At 43.9% G+C, this 24,046-nt stretch overlaps 1 protein-coding gene across 4 annotated transcripts in view; it reads right to left on the reverse strand.

Moving 5' to 3' along the window:
- Positions 1-24,046, reverse strand: part of DGKI (diacylglycerol kinase iota) — a 258,634-nt gene that overhangs the window by 233,063 nt on the left and 1,525 nt on the right. For all 4 annotated transcript variants that reach the window (XM_019653280.1, XM_019653283.1, XM_019653286.1 and 1 more), the window contains exon 2: positions 15,095-15,190. The gene's annotated coding sequence lies outside the window, so the exon portion shown is untranslated. The remainder of the gene's footprint in view (positions 1-15,094; positions 15,191-24,046) is intronic.

Raw genomic sequence — 24,046 nt, forward strand, 5'->3', positions numbered from 1 at the left:
TAATCCAAGGTAAATGAAAACAAGGTGTTTTTTTTATTTATTTAGAAACCTAATTAGAAGCAATGACAAGCATGTTTGCCAAGTTCTGCCTCTCTGGGGAGCCTGGGGTGCAATCTGTAAATTGGTATTAGGAAAAATGAGGAACGACATGATCTGGAAGTTCCACTGATGTGATTTCAGGGCTGAAGCATGGCCTCCTGGACACCATAGGGTTGTCTTCTTCCCCAAGTGGCGTACAGGACATTCCGGACAAACCTGGAGGGTGGCGAGCTGACGTTCCCGCAAGCCCTATAAGGGTTCCTCACGACATCAGTAAGTCTCTCTGTGACAACAGGGTTTCGTGATCCTGGACATAGTCACATGTCCAGGGGAGTCTGTGGTCCGAGCGGAATCTGAGAGCTCTCTGCAAAGGGTCCACCACAGGGAGCCCTCGCTCCACGTGCAAAGGCCTGACTACGGTTGCTCCATGACCTTCCTTTGTCACAGCTCCAAGTGTTTGGGCCATGTGTCCTCTGGACGGACAAGGGCTGGGTGAGGGCTGAATCCCTCTGAGATGGTCCCTTCACTATTGATACACTAGATACTAAACGATGCCCAAAGAACCTCAGAATCTCTGCAACAAGGAGCAGGAACAACAGGAGGTTGGGAGGAGGACTCACGTAAACGGGTGCACAGAAATACCCACGCAGTGCCCAAATGTATACCCATACGCCTCAGTCTGCATATGCCACGATCCGGACTTAGGACAGCCGGGGGTGTCCTACTTGAGTGATGGTCTGTGTCGCTGCAACAGTCTGCTAATCACTGACCTTGCCAAAGCACATTTGGGACATTCAGTCCATAAATAATGTTAACCAGCCCCATGTGTATAAAGCAACGCTGAGAGCTGCGCAGGAAGTAAACAGGAAGACGCTTCTGTCCTTCCTGGGAGGAGCGCGAGAACCACCTGAGGAGACCAGGAGGACGTGAAAGGAAAGGTCATGAACCGGAGAAGGCCACACCTGGCTGCGTGCTAAACAGGCAGCGCAGGAAACAAGAGCTCTCATTTATAGGAGGGTAAAACCTCGGAGGCTGAGTCAGTGAAAAGGATCTAACAGAGAAAGCAAATTCTTGAAAGGGGCCTTAAAAGATGTATGCGTTTGAAACACTGAGGACACTCCAGCAGGGAGAAGTCTCACTGCACAGTAGGTCTGATGTTCCCTGAAAGGCACTGGGACGGGCTTTGGCGAGTCCAATGGGGCACTGTCACCAGACCCACAGGTGTCCATTTGCAGGGGTTACTGGGTACTGGGTTTGCCTGGTGAGTGTGGAGGCGTCTGTGTGTGCACACGGGTGGGGAATCGAGTGAGCGGGGTGTCCCCAAGCCTGAGGAGTAGAAAGAAGCCAGAGGGGCTGTGTCGTCAGGGGCTACAGGAGAGCTGACAGAGCAGGGCGCTCCCAGAGAGGCCCACAGTAGACTTCCAAGAAGATGGGGGAACTCTGTGTTTCTCTCTGGCTATAATCCAACACCAGGAACAGTGCCTGACACACACAGGAACTCAACAGCTGTTCTGGAAGGAAGGGAGGCAGGGAGCAAAGGAGGTAGGGCTTGCAGAGAAGGGCTTTCTCCCCACTTCAGCCCCCAACCCAGCTCCAGGGCGGAGAACTGGTGGCTCTGAAATAATGAGACAAAATGCCCACATAAGCATTCTCACAGCAGGCGATCCCCAAAGAAGAGGGAAGGAGGCACCCTACGTGTGCTTGAGGGGTGGAAGACCTCTACAAGCAATAGAGGGAAAGTAGGGGAGAGGCTTCATGGTGCTTATGGCTGAACAACTGGCTTGTGAGCACAAAGGAGGTGTCTTCTGGGAAGCCCCAGAAACATCTGCTGGGAGGGCTATTTTGAGGAATGCTGAGCTCTCACGTAAGTGGGTCGAGTTAAGAACAGGAAGTCTGGGGGCCGGCCGAGTGGCGCGTTGGTTAAGAGCTGGCTTGGGACACCAGAGGGCCCCGGTTTGGATCCCACATATGAGGGCCAGTGACACTGCCCTCTACAGCTAAGATGCTGAACAACAGCTCAACCTGGAGCTGGGCTGCCATGAGTCGCCTGCGACGGCATAGGCTGCAGCCCCTGTGGCAGTGAGTTGCCATGGGCTACCGTGTATAGCCAGCAGCCAGCGTGAGCGGCCAGCAGCCGCAGTGAGCGGCCGCCCAGAAGCTGGCGACTGATCTGCCTAGCCTGGGAAGAGTGCAATGATGGTGCCAACTTGGGCCAGTGAAGCAACGTCCTCCACAACTAGACTGAAGAACAAAAGGACAGCAACTTGTCTGTTCCCTTCCCCCCAATTCCCCAGTGCTGTTCCCATCCCCCCAATTCCCCAATAAAAAAAATAAAATTAAAAAAAAAAAAGAACAGGAAGTCTGTATTATTGCCGATCATGTGATTCTACCTACATCTACAGGCTAATTAGACCTCAGGCCATTTATTTGGGTAACAGTTGTGGGGATGGGGAGGAAACCTGCTAGACAGAATTGGGGGGGGGGCAGGTAGGCCAGCCTTCCAGAACAGAAGCCCTGGTTAGGTGATGCAGAGTAGGCTAGAAAGGCAGATTGGGGAAAGAATGCTAATGTTCTGAAATTCAGGCTGAGAAATACAAATGTTAGAAAGTACCAGAGTATTTGAGACTAAAGTGGCCAAAAATAATTTAATTCTGGTGCCCGGATGTAGCACTACCTGAAAGCAGAAGGAAAAAGGTGAGAGGGAATGACATGAATAATGTAATAATTCAGTCAATCAATAAATACTGAGTACCTACTAAGGGCCAGGCACTGTCCCAGGAGGGGATACAACGGTGAAGGTGTACAAAAAAAAAAAAATTTGATCTCATGGAGCTTACATTCTCTTGGAAGAGACAGACAAACAAGATAAGGAAGCATAATATGTAATATGTTAATAGAAATACGCGCTAAAGAGAAAAATTAAAGAGAGAACAGGGCACAGGAAGTCTCAGGAGTCGGGGAAAGTTGAAGTTGTAGATACGTTGGCCGGGAAAGGGCTCAGTGAGAAGATACATTTTGAGAAACACCACAAGGAAGTGGGGGAGTTTGCCATGTAGGTATCTGGGTGGAAACGCATTTCTGGCAAATGGAAGAGCAAGTGCAAAGCCCAGAGGCATGAGGACCTTGGGAGGTTTGAGGAGAGACGAAGGGGCCGTGTTACCAGAGGGGTATAAACCCGGTGGCGATGAGACCAGACAATAATGGCAGCCAGATCACATGGGGTCTTGTAGGTCATGGTTAAGACACTGGCTTTTTTTTTTCCTGAAAGAGAATAAGCAATGAGAGTCCACAGTGCTAAGTTACATATTAGGCAATTAGGGCTGGAATTAGAGTGAGAAGAATAAGACAGAAAAGGCAGAGATGCAAGAGTGACCCCTGTTTCCAGTCACATGGGGGCCTCCCCTAAGGCTAAAACAGATTTCTCATACCTGGGCCTTCCGTCTCTCAGTAGAATAACTGGAAGCCAAGGTCAGCTTTGCTCCCAGACCTCCCAGGCCTGTCAGCTGGCTGCTGGCGGGCTCCGGCTGACCGCACAACTCATGCTGTGTTATGGTAGGGATTGCCTCTAAAGTACCGCAATAAAACTCACTTAAATTTGCTCTTCAACAGCATATTTTGTTCTGTTCTAAGGAACACATTACCTGAAGCCATCTGCATGTGAAGTGTTTATGTTTCTAGAGTCACCTCCCCTGAGTCATCTCGGGTATACCTGTAACTCTACAGGGTAAGCAGGACCCACCAGAGCTAAGGCCCAGAGGGTCGAGTTCATAGCTTCCCTGGAGACGCAGAGAAAGAGTAAAAGTGAGCTGAATCTGAGAACTAGAAAGACACGTGAAAACCTCTCCTCCTCCTGAAAATCAGCCAATTGAGGTTCCCAGGAAAAACAACTTGGCAAGGACCAAATTGCTAGAGGCCGTGTTAATTCAAAGCTGGTTATAAAGAATGATACCTCATTATGTTTGACCGTGAAGTTAGGATGAGAAAAAGCTATCGTCAGAATGACACAGGATTCATGTTAAGGGGGGAAAGGGTGCATGTATCTCAATAGCTTACTTTTATATTAAAACTTGTACCAAATCATCTTCTTTAAGAGTGGCTTAAAAACCTCTTATATTGGTGAATTTAATACATAGTTTTAATGAGAAGAAGGTACAAGAACTCTCTGATGGGCTTCAACACAGGTGAATCCTGGAAGTCTGCCACCTCGACTGGGTAACAAGTGTATACCACTACCATCTTTTGTAATTCTACGTAAAATTCAGGTGCAGTTATTGACATAGGAAACAAATATGTATTGCAGCTGTTACTGATGAAAAGTATGGTGATGGCCTGGCCAATCTGTATTGGCTGATATACATTTAATGGAAAGTACCAACCCCGCTGCTCTCAGGGCTGGGTTTTACAATGCTGAACGCGTCCCTCCACTGACCAGTCGGAGATTGTCACGCCGCTTAGGCTTCCTTCTGCCCCCTCCTTCCTGATCACGATGCATTAAAAAGGGATGTCAGTTTAATGAGCTCAAAGAAACCTTCAAAAATCCATAATTCTATTTCCCACGCCTTGCTTTCATTTTACCCAAGGACACTTCGTATTTCCATAACTATTATTATTGACTGTCTGTGCACTTTGTGGTTCTCGTCTCTTGTTTCTGCTTTGTATTTTCTGCTTCTTGTCTTTTATTTCTTTTTTCCCATTTGCTTCCTCTATGCGTCGCGGCTTTGGTGGCAGCAGGTCCTCGCTTGTATGACCGTGGCCAGTCAATAGCTTTAACTTTGCCTTCCTGTCTTCGTGCTTTCCACTGCTTCTGAGGCTGCTCCCGTTCAATTTTTACACTCTTTTCAAAATCATCTCACAGCAAAGTCATTATGTATCTTATAGTAGATTAACTGAAGTGTTCCTATACATGCAAAAAGGTATATAAATATAATTACAAGTATACAGACATTTATAAGTAGAAATTCACACAATTAGAGCCGTACATAAACAAATACAAGTGTACTTCCAAATTTCAAGAAGACGGATGATGAGGATGGGCTGGATATATTACAGAAGTCATAATGAAGACAACAGAAAACGGTATCTCAGTGTTGTCTTGATGGCTCTCTCTAGTTCTGAGGTTAATATCAAGGGCATAGCGGAGGTCTGAGGCTTAAGGTAAACTAAGAACCACCAAAGTTTGCCTTTTAATCCTCACTGCTGTAATAGCACTAGATACGCCATCTTACTTGCAGTATGAATCCTAACATATTCACACTATTAGTTCACTTTGTGGAAACAGATGCAATTGTTGTTTAAAGGTCACAGCTTTAAGATTTCTAAACAATAATTTAGAGATATTTATTTTAACCTGGAAGATTGTATCTGCCACATAAGAAGCCACATGAAGCCGTGGTGAACTCGCTATTTTTTTTCATTGCCATTTCCTACATCCCAAGCTATTGGCGATGTCATTAAGAGAAAGTCTGTCAACTAGTCTAGCCCAGGAAGACCACCATTTCAGTCCTGGCTCTCCCAACACTCTATCCCTGATCGGCAATATGGTTTTCACTCACAGACACGCAACTATCCATACCATTTCCAGTAAGACATCATTACCAAGTGCAGAATATTTACCGGCAGTGTGATATATACATTACGTGTGCTAAATCAGATGCAAATCATTTTTATTAAGTCACGGGACCATACCAATATTAAACAACAACAGGACTACACCACATAAACACATACTCAGGTACAAACACATAAAAGCAGCCTCGATCTAAAATTATCACTGCAAAGTGATGGCAATTATTCTCTCAGAATAAAATCACATACGTGTGTGCGCACAGATACAGAAAAGTTATGAAGCTAGGTGGTGATTAAGAGTCTCTGACTTTTCTTTCCTTTACCTTAAACTCCCTCCAGTAACCCCACCCCCACCAAATTGTTGTTATTGATCAAAATTGGCAAGTCCTAGGAAAACTGCATCATGTGAGCATGTCTTAAATACTTTTCCACTGAATATTGAGATCCCACAAGACGTCGATGGATGTTCTGTGGGAAAAATAACGGGTTCAACAGTCCTCCCCTTGCCACCAGAAAAAAAGTAGGAAAACCTTTATACCTTATGCTCTTCTTAGAGCTCCATAATGCATATTTGTATATTAAAGGTGTTCAGTGTTTTCTAAACTTATTTTGGTCACAAGCCTCTTTTAATGAACAATACCCCATATTGTTTTTATGAGCTTAGTGCTCTCCAATGTCATTTTAGGTAGACAATGCAAATAGACTATGATACCATCAATCCAAGGTCCCTAGGAAAAACTGACGAAACCCTAAAGCCCCCTGGGCTTCATATCCCATCGCTATTTCTATTGCATGAAGTAGGCAGGATCAGTATTATATTCTCAAGTATATGGACCGCACTCTATGCCAAATAATTAGTTATAACAACAGCGATGATAGTTGGAATAGTAACAATGGCTGGCATTTACTGAGGGTCTGCCATGCGCCAGACACAGTTCTAAGTGTGCAATTGAATGGTCTCATGGAAAGGCCCCACCCTCTGGCCAGACACATACGGGCAACATCACCTGCACCCACAGAAACACCCCACTCCCTCTACTCACATCCACCGACTAGGGGTCAAGGGCAGAGTCTGTCTGTGCAAAAGCTTTTTCAAAACTATCTCTGTTGATGGCTAGGCTCTCCCTGAGTTATCTTGACTCATGAGCATCTCCATATTTTAAGGGTGGGAGGGGCCTCGGGTACAGAGTGGTCTTGGCAGCTCCTAAGGATGGCATCTTCAAACAACTTCAAAGAGCTGGCCAAGCTGCCTGGGCTTTACTGCCACACTCACAGTTCCCTATGACTGCCCCATATCCCGCACAGCCAAGCCACCATCTGGGAGTGCAGACCATTGATCCGCCGTGCTGAACAGGCATGGAGGGATTCTGAGGTTTGAGTCCAGTGCTGGTGCTCTGTGGTGCACACCTGCCAGGAATGCACAAACGGGCAGAAAGGCCCGGCAGTGGGCGCTGGGCACTTACTCTTTCACTGTCTTGCCCACAGCAAACAGATACACAAAAGCTAGCATCTGCCCATCTTCCAGAGATGAAATAGACCAGGTGTGACCAGGTTCTGGATTTTTATTTATTTATTTATTTATTTTAAAAGATTTTATTGGGGAATTGGGGGAGGGGACCAGCCAAGTTGTTGTTCTTCAATCTTCATTGTGGAGGGCACCAGTCGCCATCTGGCTTCCCATCAGCAGCTCGTGGCCCCTAAGCTCAAGGTGCTGGGTTCAATTTTAGTTGCGGGTGGGCATAGCCACCATCCCATGTGGGAGTCGAACCAGTAGCCTTGTTGTTAAGAGCGCACGCTCCATCCACTGAGTCATCCAGGAGACAGTTCAGCTCAAGGTATCAAGTTCAGTCTTAGTTGCGGGTGGGCGTAGCCCACCATTGAACAGGCAATCTTGTTGTTACACCAGCTGAGCCATCCTGCCACCTATTGGCAGCTCAGCGACAGCTCAGTTTGGGTGCAGCATCACTGGCCCATGTGGGAATCGAACGGGTGGCCCTGTTGCTCAGAGTTTGCACTCTTAAGCCAACTCTTAACCAACTGAGCCACTCGGCCAGCCCTAAAATTTCTTTTCTGTAAGTGCAGTGGACTTGTTTAGCTCTTGCAGTCACAGGTGTACCCTGCCATCACTTTCAGGTACCTCTCTTGACTGCAAGCCCTTTTCTTGGGATGGCACATGGGATGCAGTCATCCCCATATGATATATGGTGCCCTTTAAGGATGAACAGCTCAGCACATTTAAAAATTAACGAAGGACCATGACTTCTAAACAACTCTAAGCCTCACACAAACAATGCCTGGATCTCTGGGTTATATATACTGATAGAAACACCATTGAGTACACCAATATTGAGACATAAAAAGACCAAAGGTACATGAAATCTGGCAGTTCCTCTACTGGACATACCAAAGGGCCTTCAGGAGAGTTGAAGATGGTGCAAGAATTTGTCAGGTGCTCAGTGAGATGAGCTGAATATATGCGCACTTCTGTCTCATATTAGAGCGGCTTCCAAAAGCCAGAAGTCTTAGGAGTGTCCGTAAGTTCAGTTACTGATGTGGGTTCCAGTCATGCATATCTTGAACCCTTCCTTTAAACTCTACCATCTCCTAAGCGGACGAGATCTGAGAGTTAAAGTGTCACAGTGCTTCCTTCTAAGCGGTCACCACCCACTTCAACCAGGCGGGTGCACAACAGATGGTTCAGTCCACAGGTTCACAGTCCTCCCAAGCAAATCCTTTAGTACTTCTCATATTTTTGTCATTCTAAAACCCTATAGAGTTGGTTGATGTTCGGATCAAAACTGTCTTCCATGAACCGCCACACAGTATTTGATTTACCTACCCCTGTCTCCCCCAGCAGACACACTTTGAGCTCCCTCAGCACCATGGCCTGGCGGCCTGGCAGCCTGGCCGTAAGCCCACTGCCACCCTGAGTTGAGGAGGGAGAGGCCAGACCCAGCACGAGCATTCCCTGGCGCCAATGCCACCATCTTGCGATGCCGGCCAGGTCACTTGACCTGCCTGCCCACCTTGCTGGATTTTTTTTTTTTTAAACAACAAAAAGCTGAAAGTTTCCTTCAGTCAGGTCAGGGTCTAGAAACTTCTTTCCAGCTTCTTGCAAAGACCCAGGGATATGGCTGGCATCCCTGTGTGCAGATGCTGTGATCGCCTCCAGTGATGAGGCTTCTGACTTCCCAGCAAGAAGACAGGGCCTGTGAGCAGACTTCCAGAAAGGGTCACTTTGATTTGTCACACTCAGTTGCTCCCACCCATGACCTAGTAAGATGACGCATATTACACGCAGCAGCAAAATGACAAGTGACTCTCTAAGAGTCTCAGTGTTGGGGTGCCACAGGACAACCCCAAACATAAGGCCTTGTCGAAACCAAAGTCTAACCAAACTACTACAGAGCTCGTTCAACTTAAGAACATTGAAATATAAGCAAAACAGGAGAGAAGAAGGGAGGATATTAACATGTGTCAACTAATTGAATCCTTCTACCAATCCTGAGAGGCAGATGTCATCATCAGCATTTTAGAGAGGAACCTGTGGCTCAGAAAAGCAGGGCAGAGCTAGGCTTTTCATCTGGACCCGTTTGTCTCCAGCTTTGCATGGTTCCTCACTCTCTCCTTCCCATCAGCCCCACATCACATGGCCCTAATGCCATTCCTTCATTGACTCAATAAAATTATGTTAGTTCATCCACAAGCGATATTGGAAGACGCCTTGGAACTAAGGGCATGTTACAGGTGGAATTGGCCATTTTTGACAAACATCATCCACCAGGAAAAGATGAAAGCAAAATACATGAATAAAACAAAAAAGCAAAAAGCAAAACAGTACCCATGAGCCTACCCACATGCACACAAAGGTGACATAAGCACATTTAAAAATAGAGACGATATATCTGGCGAGAGCATTCTGAAGTCTGACAGTTCTTTTTTCCTCTTACCCAACCTACACACTCTCGCTCACCTAACTGTCTACCTACTCTCTTGCCTGCAGCTCTCAGCCCCTGGCACCGACCTGCCTGTCTGCTCACTTTTCCAGAAAGCCACCTACCTCTCAGCCAAAATCCTCAATTAAGACTGATTTCAATGTACCTCTGTGAGTGTGTGTGTGTGCACATATGTGAGCCTCGTGCAGGTATCTGTCCAGCCAGAGGGGGTAACTCACCTTAGAGAATGGGTATTGAATTTGTTTGCTGTTCTAACAAAGATCGCAAGTTGGGTGGCTTAACACAACAGACATGTACTCTCTCCCAGGCTGGAAGCTTCAAGTCTGAAACCAAGGAGTCAGAAGGGCTGGCACCCTTCTGAGGGCCACGAGGGAGAGCCTGCATGCCTTGGCATCCCTTGGCTTCCAGATGCATCTCTCCAGTCGCTGCCTCTGTTGTTACATGGCCTTCTTCCCGGTGAGTGTATCTCTGTATCCACTCCACTTCTTATAAGGACACATGTCATATTGGATTATGGGCCCACCCTGCTCCAGTGTGACCTCATCTTAACTAATTACATCTGTAACAACCCTGCTTCCAAGTGACGTCACATTCTGAGATACCTGGCATTAGGACGGCACGGTATCTTTTGGGGCTACACAATTCAGCCCCTAACAGCTAGTATATGCCAGGTGCGAGGACCAGGCCACTTCACCGGGTCCTGACACTCGTTCTAAATTAGTTCAGGGGCTCTCTACCCACTTTGTGCGACAGCACAGAGAATCACCTGTGGAGTTGGTTTCTTTGAACGTATTCATGCCCGGTGCCACTCACCAGAGATTCTAATGTGATAGATCCAGGCTGGGAGTCAACCATTAAAAAAAACAATGCAATGAAACACTAAAGTGTCATAAATGACTACAATGCTCATCCAGAAATAAGAATCACTGACCGAGGTCCATCGGAATAACAATACTCTAAATTAGAAAATGGAGGCAAAAAAGAGGGGAAACGGTATGTCCCAAGCTCATTCAGTACGTAGATGGAACAGCAGGTTTTAAACTCAGGTCCGGCTCAGACAGAGCCCATTCCCTATTACCTGTGCTGCCTCTGTGCCTACGTGTGTCTTGACAGTGTGACTACACTTGTTCTGTGTGTATATCCACACATGATGTAGGCACGTGGCTTTTACATGTAAAAAGGTGTGCGCTGGTATCTGCTTTATGGGTTTTCAGTGGAGGCATGAGTTTCTTTGGGAACAAACATTTATCCGAACATCTTCATAGATACTGTCACCAAGCCTGAGAACGGCTTCTACAGAGGACACCCACTAAACTGTGAGGTTGTCTCTCACAATTCACTGTCACTGTCTACACTGTCTGAAGTATCTGGTACTGGGTACTCAGCCCATAAACATTTCTAGAATCAATGAATGAACAGATGTCCATCTAAATAAATACCACCCAACAGGAGTGGCCCTCGTTGGATTTTGTTTCATTTCCCCCCCATAATCATGTTGGGAAACAGCGATCCCTTGGCTCCAGTTTCATGATTTTTGCACCCCTTTATCCTCTCTAGACCAGAAAAAGAAACAGTTACTAATTTGGGGACTGTCGCTGATGTGGAAATCACTTTAATCCCATTAAATGTCTGCTCGCAGACATTCTACAGTATGAAATGTTGCCACTAGAGAAATGTAGAAGATGGAGGATTTTAAAGGTCATCTGGTTCAGCTGCGAGGCTCTGGCGCACACTCTTCTATAACTGTCTTCATGTCCTGTGATGTCACTGCCTTGCTTTCAACGCCCTCCAATATCAGGCCCTAAATATCAAACCATATGGCCGTAGAAGGTCGTGGATTTGCGAGACAGCTTTGGTGTTAAACAGACGATTGCCATGTCCCCGTAAGTTCAGGACAGTTTCCCAATGTAGTTCTGGTTTCCCCCCTTAATGTTACAGCAGCAGCCACTTTGCCCCTCAAACCTGTGTTGGGTTAGAATATGTGATATGGCATGCTTCATAAGCACACAGACATTTACAACATGTTTGGGTTCAGAAAACATGGACGCCCCACCCCCCGCCATCCATCCTTATTTCCATTCTTACCTAACACATGCCCTTTGGGGTGCTCATGCATGTCTCACGACTGCCTCCTCCATTGTACAAAGCTTGTCCCTGCCTCTGAGTTTGCTCATGTTCCTCCCGCTGCCTGGATTGTTCTCCTTCTTCAATCCCACTTATGTAAATCGTACCGATCTTTCAAAACTGCACTCAAGCCCCATTTCCATGAAGCCGCCTCTGTCGACTCAACCCACACTGACTTCTCCTCCCTTCTCTTAACTTCCACCCGTGACACTTGCTTTGCTGAAACAGGGTGAGGCGTGAAAGGCACCTTTTAAGTGATGGGTGCCCACCTCCTCCAAGCGCTCTGCCTACGTTTCATGTAGAAAACTGCAGGTAGCACCTGGTTATGATAATTTGGTCTCTCTATCAACAGGTCAGCTTTCTGCAAAGGTGGCTCATTAAAAGAAATGAGAATATAATGATCTGTGTATGAGTGCATTTTTCTTATAAAACGGTTGTGTTCAAGCCTAAGAAAGCTGCAAATAGAACATTTAAACTGGAGACTCTCTTAAGAGGTCTCCCTGCCTAACCCCCTCTTCCCCCACGCTCCCCTGCCCCAGCATCAAGATGGTCATCCAACTTATTTGTATGTCCTTTGAGCCCATCTTTCCAGGTACCTTGTTCCCTTGCTGGGCAGATCTAGCTGTTCAAGTTCTTCCTTATAATACAGTATTTTCTCAAAGTTAAGTTTGTGGACCATCTGCACCATGATTCTGTGAGGTGCTTATTAAACATCAGATTCCCAAGTCCAACTCCAGCCATACTGAAGCACCGTTTGGAGAAAAGAAACAATAACGTACATGGCTAACAGGATTTCCAGATGGTGTTTATTAAACCAGACCGCAAGGTCCACTGTTGGAGTCAGTGGATCCTATAGTATCGAGAAGTCAGCTCTACCTCCCTAAGAACAAAGACCAAGGCGCTTCCCTTTTCTTCATGTCAGCTCTGCCAACACTGGATGCGGTCCATTCTCTCTCCCTTCCCTCCTTCACACCCTTTTGCAACCCAGGTTATTTAACTCTTCTTTCGACTACACAGTTCCCTACCCCGAACCAACTTGAGTACACTCCCCTGGGTCTTCTTGTGCTTAACAGTGTCCCTCTCAAAATGTGATGCCCAAATGAGGCGGAGAGAGCTCAATGTTTAATGCTTTTATTACATACTGCCAATTTTATGAAGTATGCAGATTTATACCTCTGCCAGCTAACAATGAAAGTACCCATTTGAGCCTTAACTAACCAGCAGTGAGTATTATCATTTTGTCAATCCCTACTAATTGAATAGTCACATGATGTTGACTGCTTAGAGTTGTTTGAATTTGGGTGCCTTTGTTTATATTTTTCACATATATAATATATTGGCCTCTGGGAGTTCTATTGTGAACTGTCTGCTCCTGTCCTTGCTGGTTTTTACTTTTTCCTTTTAATTCATTATGAGAGTCGCTGTGGCAAGTAAGTCCTTTTAATGCATCATCTCATCTAATCCTCCAAACATTTCCTTCAATTTATAGGTGAAGAAACTGAGCCTTCAGAAACTTATCATGAAGAAACACAGTTGGGTCTTCAGCTGCCTCATTGATTTAATTAACTTTTTTTTTTTGGAGAACAATTATTCATCTTTTAGATACTTTGTAAAGTGAGTTAATAGAGTCAAGTATTTAGGATGAAATTTTGAGGAAGTTTCAACAGAACACTATTAGGAATTTTCACAACTCCATTACCTCCTTACATGGACCTGAAATTCCCTTGTTTTTCCTGGCCTAGAGGGAATAGTGACCAAGTTATAATCAGTTAGTGGACAGAGATGTTATTTACTGATACCAGGTTTAAGGAGTTCAAAAGTATATATGCAAGTGAGATCGGGTTTCATTTTTTCCATTTTATGTTCTCAAGACCAGTGTTTATGCAGTTAACTACGATCCTAATGTTAATTATTTATAAGATTTTAGTCCAAATAGCTGAGCTTCTTCCTCTTGGTTTTGGTTAATTTAATCAAACTCCACGCAATTATACTTTCATTGAAAGTACATATGCATAAAGTCAAAGTGATATTTAAATCAACTGAATTTACAATCAGATTAAAAGAAATGCAAACAATTAAGTACGGAGCTGAGTTGAAAGCAAAACTAAAAATAATTTAATCCTACGCCATTTTTCTACCAAGAAGGTAGCTCAGGCCAAAAGGTCAAGAGTTCTCAATCTCACACAGTAGTGGTAAAATTGAGATTCAAGCCCAGGTTTCCTGCTTTTAAATTGAGTCTGTACAGCTGGGCCTTTCACTGACACTTAACTATTCCCAACTTTACTCAAAAACACCCTGGTCCTTCAAAACTCTCATAAACTTTTCAAAACAAAATCTATAAACTGGGCTTCACAACAGCTAATGTAATTTTAAAGGTCTTGGTTCCCTAGCTTTGTGATTCCAGGCAGCTGAGAGGAGTCCTTAGGGGCTATATTTTTCTATAAACTTTGATGGAAACTCAATTTCTTCCTTATTAGTTATGAATAAAAACATATTCGCTTGTAATTCCAAGGTCCTCCATTTTGCCCCAAATCTTTCTTCCACATAAGAAACAAACACAACAGGAAAGAATTTTTTATTATGTCAGTTCTGTTGCCCATTTCCCCAGATAAGAAGGGACATCTTTCTTGTTTATTTCAATTTCCCATCACGCTCTTTTCGGACCCATAATTTTAAACTACACAAAAATTTTAAGTTCACTTTCTCAACACTAAAATTTTAGTTCCTCACAACTCACTGCCTGGCAACCATGCTGTCTTCACAGAACATAAAGAGAAATTAACATTTAAACAGATTGTTCTAAATAGGGACAGAAAGTAAATTTTAAAAAGCAAAGGATACTCCAATATGTTGACTATAGATTGTGTATATGGTTTCTAGAATGTTATTCTCCAGAACTTAGTCCCAATTTGCTAGCCTCCACCCACCGCCAGACACTCTTTTCCATCCATGCCCACCTTCACCCACCAGTAATGCCCTCCACCACACACTCTCTCCTACAAATGAGTCTCCCCTCCCACAGAGACCTTCCCTCCCCACCCAGACCTCTCTCCCACACGGGAACCCCCTCCATAAGTAGACATTCTCTCATGCTCACTCTGCCTCTCTCCCACCCAACGCACAAACAAAACCAATCATGGGTAGCATCATAAAGTAGCACATTATACCAAGGTTGGGCCTGCACAGTCAAGCCCGAAAACCATTCAACTTGACCCCTTGAAAGCCATGTTAACTTGATATACTACTCTCTCTGTCACCTGTCTCACAAGGGACCAGCTCTTTCAAACCTCTCCTTGGAAATTCAGGCACCATGATCCCTGCTGCCTTGAGACTCAGCTGGGAAGTCTGCCCCCCGCCCCTCCGCCACCCCCGCCAGAGAGCTCAGAGCCCTGAGGCCTGAGCACACTCACTGCAAATCGGACTTGGCAGTTCTCCTCGCCCAGGTAGCACAGGTCTCCTGAGGCATTGGTCTCCAGCCATAGGTGTTCTCCATTCACGGCATTCTCCTGGAAGGAAAAGACCCACCTGACTTCAGTTTTCTTTTCAGACATAAGGTGGGAAAGTGCTCAGGTTTAGGTTTTGCATGCAAGAAAGTCAGGGAAGCCAAGGAGTTTAAACATTTCTCATTTTACCCCTAAAACTACTGCTGGTATTGACCCTATCAAAGGGCTCGGAATGGAAAAAGGGGTTTGGAAATGCTTTGAGCCAATAAGGAAAATGGACATTAGGTCTATCGATGCTTTCTCCATGGATATGGGAATCTTTGAAACATATATTACACAAATAAGGAAATAAGATTCAAATGGTTCAATGAAGGGCTTACTTATCCAGGCCCAACACTGCAGATTCCATAACAATTTAAACCAAAGTTCTACTTAAAGTTGCCTTTACTAAGCAAATTTGCAAAGATGAGAGTATTAAAGTACCTTAAGTAAAGACTGTTTGAAAAACAGATTTATAACAATAATACATCACAGCTCTAAGCCCGAGGTTTCTTGAAACTCAGTTTCAAGTTTCAAGTCGCTGTGTACTCAAAGCCTAATACATTTCTACTAATTCAGACATTTTGCCTATTCAGCAGGGCCTTCACCCAGATAATTCTAAATTGTTCAAATTGAAAGAGCCCCCCGCTTCGAAAAATATTCAAATACTTCTGGTATTTGAATATTTGCAAACAGCGAATAACTGTAGGTTTGGACCCTGAAAGTTTTCAGATAGTGATGGATGAGGACCATATTTTTAAAAATTAATTAATCAAGTCTTGGCTATTGTAAATAGCGCTGCGATAAACATAGGGGCGAACGAGTTTCAGAGCAGCAGTGACTTGAAACTGAATATTCAGATTTTATTGCCTTGATTAAAAACATCTATTTCAACCACCATCATATTGCAATATGACTGAAAGTGAATGAAATGTGTAGCAAATAAACTTAATCCATTACTGAAAAGGCACTTCTTTGCTAGGGATTCTAAAGAAATTGATTCCCACAATCTAAAATATTATACTACTAGGAATTTATCATCCAACTTTAATGCACAACCATTTCTAGAATAAAATCCCTTTTCTTCCTTTTATCCTTTAATTCATTCAATAAACATTTATTCCACATCACCGGCACCAGGCACTGGGTTAATGTGGTAACCCAGGCAGTAAAATCTACCAGTGAACATGGAAACTAAACACATAATTACAGCAGCAAATACTAGAGAAATCTAGACACAGCCAAGATCCCGCCAACTCTTCTAGAAAGCGAAGTAGAAAATGTTGCAGTGGGGAAATGATAAAAAAAAAAAAACCACTGGTAATACCAGTTAGGCCAGGAATGAAGTCCTGGCAGGCCAAGTACAGTAGGCAGGAATGGCCAAATCCTGGGAATCGGGTTTTTCAGCACATCATCACTCATTCCCTGGGCAATCAGGCTTCATCCTGGGCCAGGGGCTATTTGCCCCCTGCACAGAGCACACCACCTGCTGATAAACCTTGCCCCAGATTCCGACACAGCAGGACTGCTTAGCTCACTTCACCCCTGAATGGGTTTCTGATTAGAAAGATGGATCTTTGTAAGGAAAGAGGAAAAGAAACAGATGGAGGCTTCCAGCCACAGCGGTTCTAACACACTGGTCCTCAAATGTGACTGCTCATTAACATGACCTGGTGAGTTTTTAAAAATACCTGGGTACCACTCGCAGAGAGTCCATTTTCACTATTCTGAGGGGAAACCTGGACATCAGGAGTTGTTGGAGTTCTGGAGGTGACTCATCTGTGCAGCTGAGTCTGAGACCCAATAATCGAGTAGACCCTCCCCTACCTCTTCAAGCTTATTAGATAATAGCTTCTAGAACTTGTCTATGACTGATCAATTAGGCTTGACACTTCTCTGCCCTTCTACAGCCACCAGAGAAGAAGGTGACAGAGGAAGAGCGACGTGGCATGAGATCGCCCAGAGGGATTATAAGGAAAGAGACATGAAACCATAGATACACAGTGAGAAAGCTCAACGTTAACAAGATAGATCCTGGGGGTAGGAAAAAGGAAACACACTGACAGAAGCCTTTAAAAAAGCCATATAATGAATTAAAACATTCATAGATTTGCCTAGTAATCTCACTTTTGGGGATGTGCCCTAAGGAAATAATACTAATGGGAAAAAAAAATCTACGTCTATTTAAGTGGTTTAGCTTCTCTTCTAGGTCTTTGTAGCCAAGACTGCTAGCCATTCACCATGATCATTTTTCTTTTCTTCCTGAACACATAGCTAAACCTGATTACCCAGCCGCCCTTGTAATTAGGTATGGCCACGTGACCAAGTTTTAACCAATGGAACATGAGCAAGAATGGCTGGTACTGTTTTCAGACTTGGCCCATTAAAACCTCCCACATGTATTCCTTCATGCTCCTTTTCCATCCTGGATCCCTGGAAATTCAACTTCTGGGATGATTTTAGAAGCCTTCTGATGAAGATGTAAAAGCAACTGTCTGTCTGGGTCACTGAATAACCATGGAACAGGGCCAACCCCCTACCCAGCCTACCTGGAACAGTCCTGGTCTGTTACACAAGTGAGAAATCAACTTCTATATTTAGCCATTACCCCAACTAATACAGTCCTCTTCTCTTTGCCCATATTTTCATCTGGATTTTCTTTCATTATCTACAAGTTACTTAGCACACACTGAACAGCATGTCTAATCTCTAAGTCCTTGTTTCTTCTGCTCTGAATTCTAATTCTGACATCCTCACTGATAATTTACACTGCTGTAAAATTAATTCCCCTACAACATAGCTATGAGTATGCCTCTTTCTTGCTCATGATGCTTCAATGATTCCCTCTTTTTTATAAAATGAAACCCAAATTGAACCGCACATACAAGACCTTCCATTAACGGCACCAATCTGTCTATCTTTAATCTTCCTTATTCACCTTCAGCCATTTAACTCTCTTGTCACTCTTCTCTGAAGGTAGCCATACTTTCCTTTTTGTGTACCATGTTTTTTGTTTATTCCATTCCCCCCACCCAGGAACCTTTCTGTCTTCTCTGCACATCCATTTTGAAATGTCATCTCAAATAGCATACAACTCAGAGTATCCATCTGTGCCAGACCCCACCCCCTCACCCCCCATAAAAAATAGCTCTCCCATTTCTAAATGAAGATAACATTTCTTCTGTATTTGTGAGTGCTGAGACAGGTCTCTAGAGATATACATATATTTATATAGATAAGTGTACATATAGATAGATCCAGCTACCTAAGAGTAGAGATCAACATAGGTAGATATATAGAGAGAGGGAGAAATTATTCCTTGCTCTCAAGTTCTACTGAAGTCCTAGTAATAGTTATAGGTAAAAAGATGATAGTTGGGGGGCTGGGTATTACAGGCTGAATAACACTTACCGACACTAGAAACAAATCATCTACACAAAATGAAAACATTTGCTTATACAAACGTTTTGAAACAATTAGAAAAATTATACGTATGCATCCTGTATAAATGTCCTTAGAAATTCAGGAAGGAAAATAATATATTAATATATATCTGGACTGTCTTCTCCTAAAATCTTCAAGATAATAGCAGGTAAAATCTTTCTTGGATGGTTTAGCTCTGTGCTGCCCAATAAGCACATGGCTATTCTATTGAGCACTAGAAATGTGGTTAGCACTAATTGAGATGTGCTGTCAGTGTAAAATTCACAGCAGATTTTGAAGACTTAGTGTGAAAAAAGAATGTAAACCATCACTGATCATTTTTATATTGATTACATGTTGAAATGGTAATATTTTTTATACATATGGTTAAACAAAATATAGTGCTAAAAATTCATCTTACCTATTTCTTTTCACTTTTCTTAATGTGGCTACTAGAAAATTTAGAATTACTTTACGGCTAATAAATATTTCAACTGGACTTTCTTCGTGTACGTTTAGCTCATCATTTGCCAGGGGCAGATCAGGCCTAGAAAGTTCTCACTGACCTGCGAAGGAGTCTATGATTTCCCCCAGAAGCCAGTGTGATTTCCTTTAAAATTCTCACAGTTTTGGAAAACAAAGTGAGAGTGCATGAAATCAGGCTAGATATTTCCCACAGTTAACATGGCTGAGCAGGTCCAGGACCTCCGCTGACTTAGAGATGGGTAGTTCCTTGGGAGCTCTCAGCAATCTGATCTCTTGATTAGCCTGAACACATTCTTTGAAATGTGGATGGGAGTGGAGAAAACCGTTGCAGGGGGAAGTCACTACTGGTGATGACACTCAAGCCCGAAGGTCAAGATGCTGAGGACTGAAGCTTGTAAAGGAGGCACACGTCTGCCAGGATTGCCGTTTTGGTACAAGACTAAGATGAGAACATGAGCGCACGCAGACACGCACGCCTGCCTCCTCCTGGATTTTCATTCACGGTTGCTAAAGATAAGATGACCTAGTTTCATAACCTAGTTTAAACCAACCCCACGTGAAGACACCGTTTCCCTGATCTTGTCCCTGAACTCAACCGTGAGGCGGTGCACTGACTGTTACACTTCTACCTGCCTGGGAGAAAGCCCTTCTGTTCTCAGCATCGTCAGCGACCCGAAAGGAAAGGGGGTCTGGATTTAGGATCTGGCTTTGTTTGTGTTGAGGCTGTTTTCCATAGCCTTCAGGGCTGTAGGAAATGTTCCAATGGGTGAGGAAAAAATGAATCGAAAGCAAGGTTGAAAACCAACATGACCTTTAAGAAAGGCTTTTCCACCATTTGCTTGGAGAACTGTTTTAGGGAGTGAAATGGGAAAAAAAAATCATAAAACAGTGGAGACAGAACGAGACCCACCTCCTCTGCTCTCACTATAATAGTAAAAACAGGGAAGAAATCTCTAAGTCCAGATGAAGCCTCCATCGCAGGAGAGACATGTGACATTTAAGGGAAGAGATACATTATCTATGCGATAGACACACTTCTAAATGAGCTAACTCACTCTAAACTGGAAACTTGGATTCCAGCCCGGGAGATGAGAATATTGTTTTTCCTTTTTGAGCAGCACTCCCTTCCTAGCAATTCAGCTTGTTTTCCCAAAAACTGGCTTGGCTGCCATGCATGGCATGATGTCAGTGGGGGCAGCCCCTGCAGGTTGCCATCACCAAGGTGAACAGAGGATGCCACTGGGGAGAATGGAAAGACCCAACATCGATGTGTGTTCTAAGACTTAACACAATGCATTGTGCCAGGAAAGAAATTTAAAAAGAGTTACCTGGGATTCAAATAGCACAAATCCATTTATTTTTCAAGCAGGTTTGGACTCATGTCCACCATGCTTTTCAGGAACTGGAGATCATCTGAGTGCTCACTGACTGCCAGAGAAATGTCCCCTTCTTGCTGATTGAGCAGAAAAGCCGTAATCCATCAGTCCCCTGATATCAGCAGTCGGATAGCTACTAGACCTATGATGTTGTGCTTTCCATCGTGAATAAGAAAAACAAGCAGAAAACACTGTGCTTCCCTTCAAGGAGCCTGGAATCGAACTGAGGACCCAGAAAGTCAACTAAAAAACACGAACGTGGTTCTAAGGTTTGTAAGACAGGGCATGATGGGTAGAGGTATTGTGAACAATCCAATCACATGGTGACTAAAACAAACGGAATCAGTTCAACTGAAAAGATGAACATGCCCTGACAGACAGCAAGAGAGGAAATCTCTAGAGGAAATAATTCCCACATTGGGTGGGGCCAACCAGCCACTGTTGTCAATAGGAAATCTGGCTACTCCCACACGTCACCACGAAGGGTCCTACCCCTGGCAGGCACGAGAGGACAGGCCTGTGCCCAGGCACAAGAGTGACTGTTGGCAAAAAGCCATCATGGAAATGACATTAGGAAAGGCAGAGAATCCTGTAAGTCGTAATGAGCCATGTGAGTAAATCAGAGAGGAAGAGAAGCGTTGGCCTTGGAGGAGCTGACTGAAAATATTGGGTTGTCAGAAAAGTCATGACATATTTTTTTCTATGTTCCTCACTGCAAAAATGCGTCATGCCTTTTCTGACAACCCAATCAAAGAGGAAGCATATATCACTAAGTAGGGACATGAGGATATTAAAATGGAATACTTGAAGGAAATGATTAAGTTCGTGTACCCAAAGCCTAAAAAGTGACCCCTACAATAGGATACTCCTGGCCCAAATGCACAGGAGCCTACAGCCTAGGCTCAGTAAATCAGGGCTCACCTGCGTCTCAGGCACCCCCCAAGCCGACCACTCCTCAAAGCCCTTTATGAAAGGATATTTAGGAAACAGCTGTACCCTTCCTGAAGACTTTTGCACGTATACTACAGTCAGAACAGGGCCCTTTTGGAATTCTACAGTAAGTAGGAACTTGGGGGTGAAGATCCTAATTTCAGGTCCACCCTGATTTGTCCTGCAGCTTCACGTGCATCATGAACAGCTTTTGGGTCTGTGAGAAGAGAGGGAAGGTGACGTAAGTCAAGGGGTCACAGTACGACAGGCCCTTGAGATGACCCTCAGCCTCCTAGGCCGCATGGTAATGGAGCAAAGGGAATTTCAACCTCAGAGTGTGGGGGAGGGGGGAACAAGGGGGTGGAATTGGGAAACAAGGTGCCCCCTGTCAGCTCTGCTCTGTCCCGTTTTGCCAGAAGTGTCTCTTAGCACGATTGGGCCTTTCACTCTCACCAAAGACAAAAAATTGGAGTTCCTCCTTTCTTAACCTTATTTTTTAAATTCTTGCCACCCTCCTCTTCATTTGGAAGACTCTTAAGATGTTCCAGGTCAAATCAGCGCTTAATAAATAGTAACAGTCAATAAGTAAAGATGAATTATTTTAACACGTTCAATCCAGAAGAGTGGGCTAATGGAGGGAGATAAATAGTCATGCTGCTTTTCCATAGGGGAGCAGACAAGGGGTGGGAATGGCACAGATAGGTCCAGTCAGAGAACTCATCTCACACTTTACACAGAACCAGGAAAATCCTGGTTTAGCTCCTTGAACAGACATGCAACCCAAAGTGACAAATAAAATGAGTGAAATGCACATTCATGAGGAAAAGCTACAAATTTTGAAGTGAGGGCAAACAAAGTCTTAGCAAAAGAATATAGAGGGGGATAAAGACAAATGGTGTTGAGAAAACTGGACAGGTACATGCAAAAAAAAAAACCCAAAACAATGGACCAGCCTCTTACACCATAAACAAGAATAAATCCAAAATGCTTTAAAGTCTTAAATGTAAGACTGAAACCATAAAACTCCTAGAAGAAAACATAGGCAATAAACTTTTTGACATCGGCCTCAACAATATCTTTTTGGGGTATGTCTCCCCAGCAAGGGCAACAAAAGGAAAGATAAACAAATGGGACTACATCAAACTAAAAAAGTTTTACACGGCAAAGAAAGCCACCAACAGGGTGAAAAGCCAACCTACTGAATGGAAGAAGACATTTGCAAATGATGTATTTGATAAGGGGTTAAAAACCAAAATATATAAGGAACTCATACAACTCAACCTCAGAAAGTCACTAAAATGTTTTTAACAATCTGTTTCTTCCTCTCTTCTGAGAAAAAAAATGAATGTTTTATATGATTGTAGTAAGGAATTGTAGGGTTGGTCACTGTTTGGCTTCCATTTGCTAACAGCAATATTAGCCCACAATTATGTTTGTTGTTTTTTTCAGTCACATCTTTTAACTCCTGACAGCTTATCTCTAAATAAGCCCTCGGACGAAGTGTCTTCAGACAAGGCTTTCAGTTTTCCCTCCATTGTTAAACATTCCCAAAGTGCTTCCTGCCATCATGATAATTCCACAGGCCGCCATGACAGGATGCCCACATCCAAGGAGAGGGAGACTAAAGAGCCTTCGTTCCTATTCGCTCCTCCCCTCCTGTGTATTACAGCCTCCCACCACTAGACCAAAATACCATTTCAATGAAATCTTAGAGGACATGCCTCTCTACAGGAATCAGAAGGTAACACAACACATTCTAGTCAAGCTCTGGCTCAGCAGGGCACTTCTTTTGAAAAGCATTTCTGATAACTATTTCCAACATCAAATAGGGATGGGGCGTCCTGCCTCCCACTGCAGTGATGTCCTCTGGACTCTATTCTGGGTGTCACCATCCTGCATTCTAGCTGTTGACTTGTTTTCCACCCACTGCCTTCTACGCTTCTTGAAGGCAGAAACCACATCTTCCTCACCTAAGAATCCCAAGGAACTAACACGGGTTCTAGAACGAAGCAAGTACTCAACTAATGTGTGATCAATACATGACTTCATCAGTTACTTTAATTCTGAGTAAATAAATCTGCAGTTCACAAAGAACTTTCACACTTAGTACCACCTATGACCCTAACCACACCCATGAAATTCCCCACAGGGAGGGGCCACAGTTGTCCCCATCTACAGATGAGATCATCAGTGCTGAAAGAAATCAAGTGTCTTGACTAATGTCACACAAGGAGCAGACAAAGGATTTAATGACTGTTTCTATCTAAATGATTTAAACTTTCTCATTAGAATCTTGTATCTGAAATAGAGGATTGTTTGGGACATCATGAATATTAAACTAACTTTTTTGGGTTCCAGGTTTTTAACACACGCTCATCATTTGTCCATGCATGTCTTTCTTTGATTTTATTCATCTGGTTTTTGTACATTTAATTATTTTAAATTATGTAAACACTGGTATAAATATATTGTATACCTTATTATGATTTAGGAGTTTATTAATGAACTGTTCTGGAATAATGGGAAACCCCAGGGGAGGAATATTCTTCCTGAACAACAATTCAGCATGATCACGTGGTATACTATACGAGCCCTCCTAGGAATGATGTGCACTAAGAATGTTAATAAGTGTGTGCTTGGGAGAGGGAGAGAGAGAGAGAGAGAG

This window comes from Hipposideros armiger, unplaced genomic scaffold, assembly GCF_001890085.2.
Source record: "Hipposideros armiger isolate ML-2016 unplaced genomic scaffold, ASM189008v1 scaffold_201, whole genome shotgun sequence".
Classification (NCBI taxonomy): domain Eukaryota; kingdom Metazoa; phylum Chordata; class Mammalia; order Chiroptera; family Hipposideridae; genus Hipposideros; species Hipposideros armiger.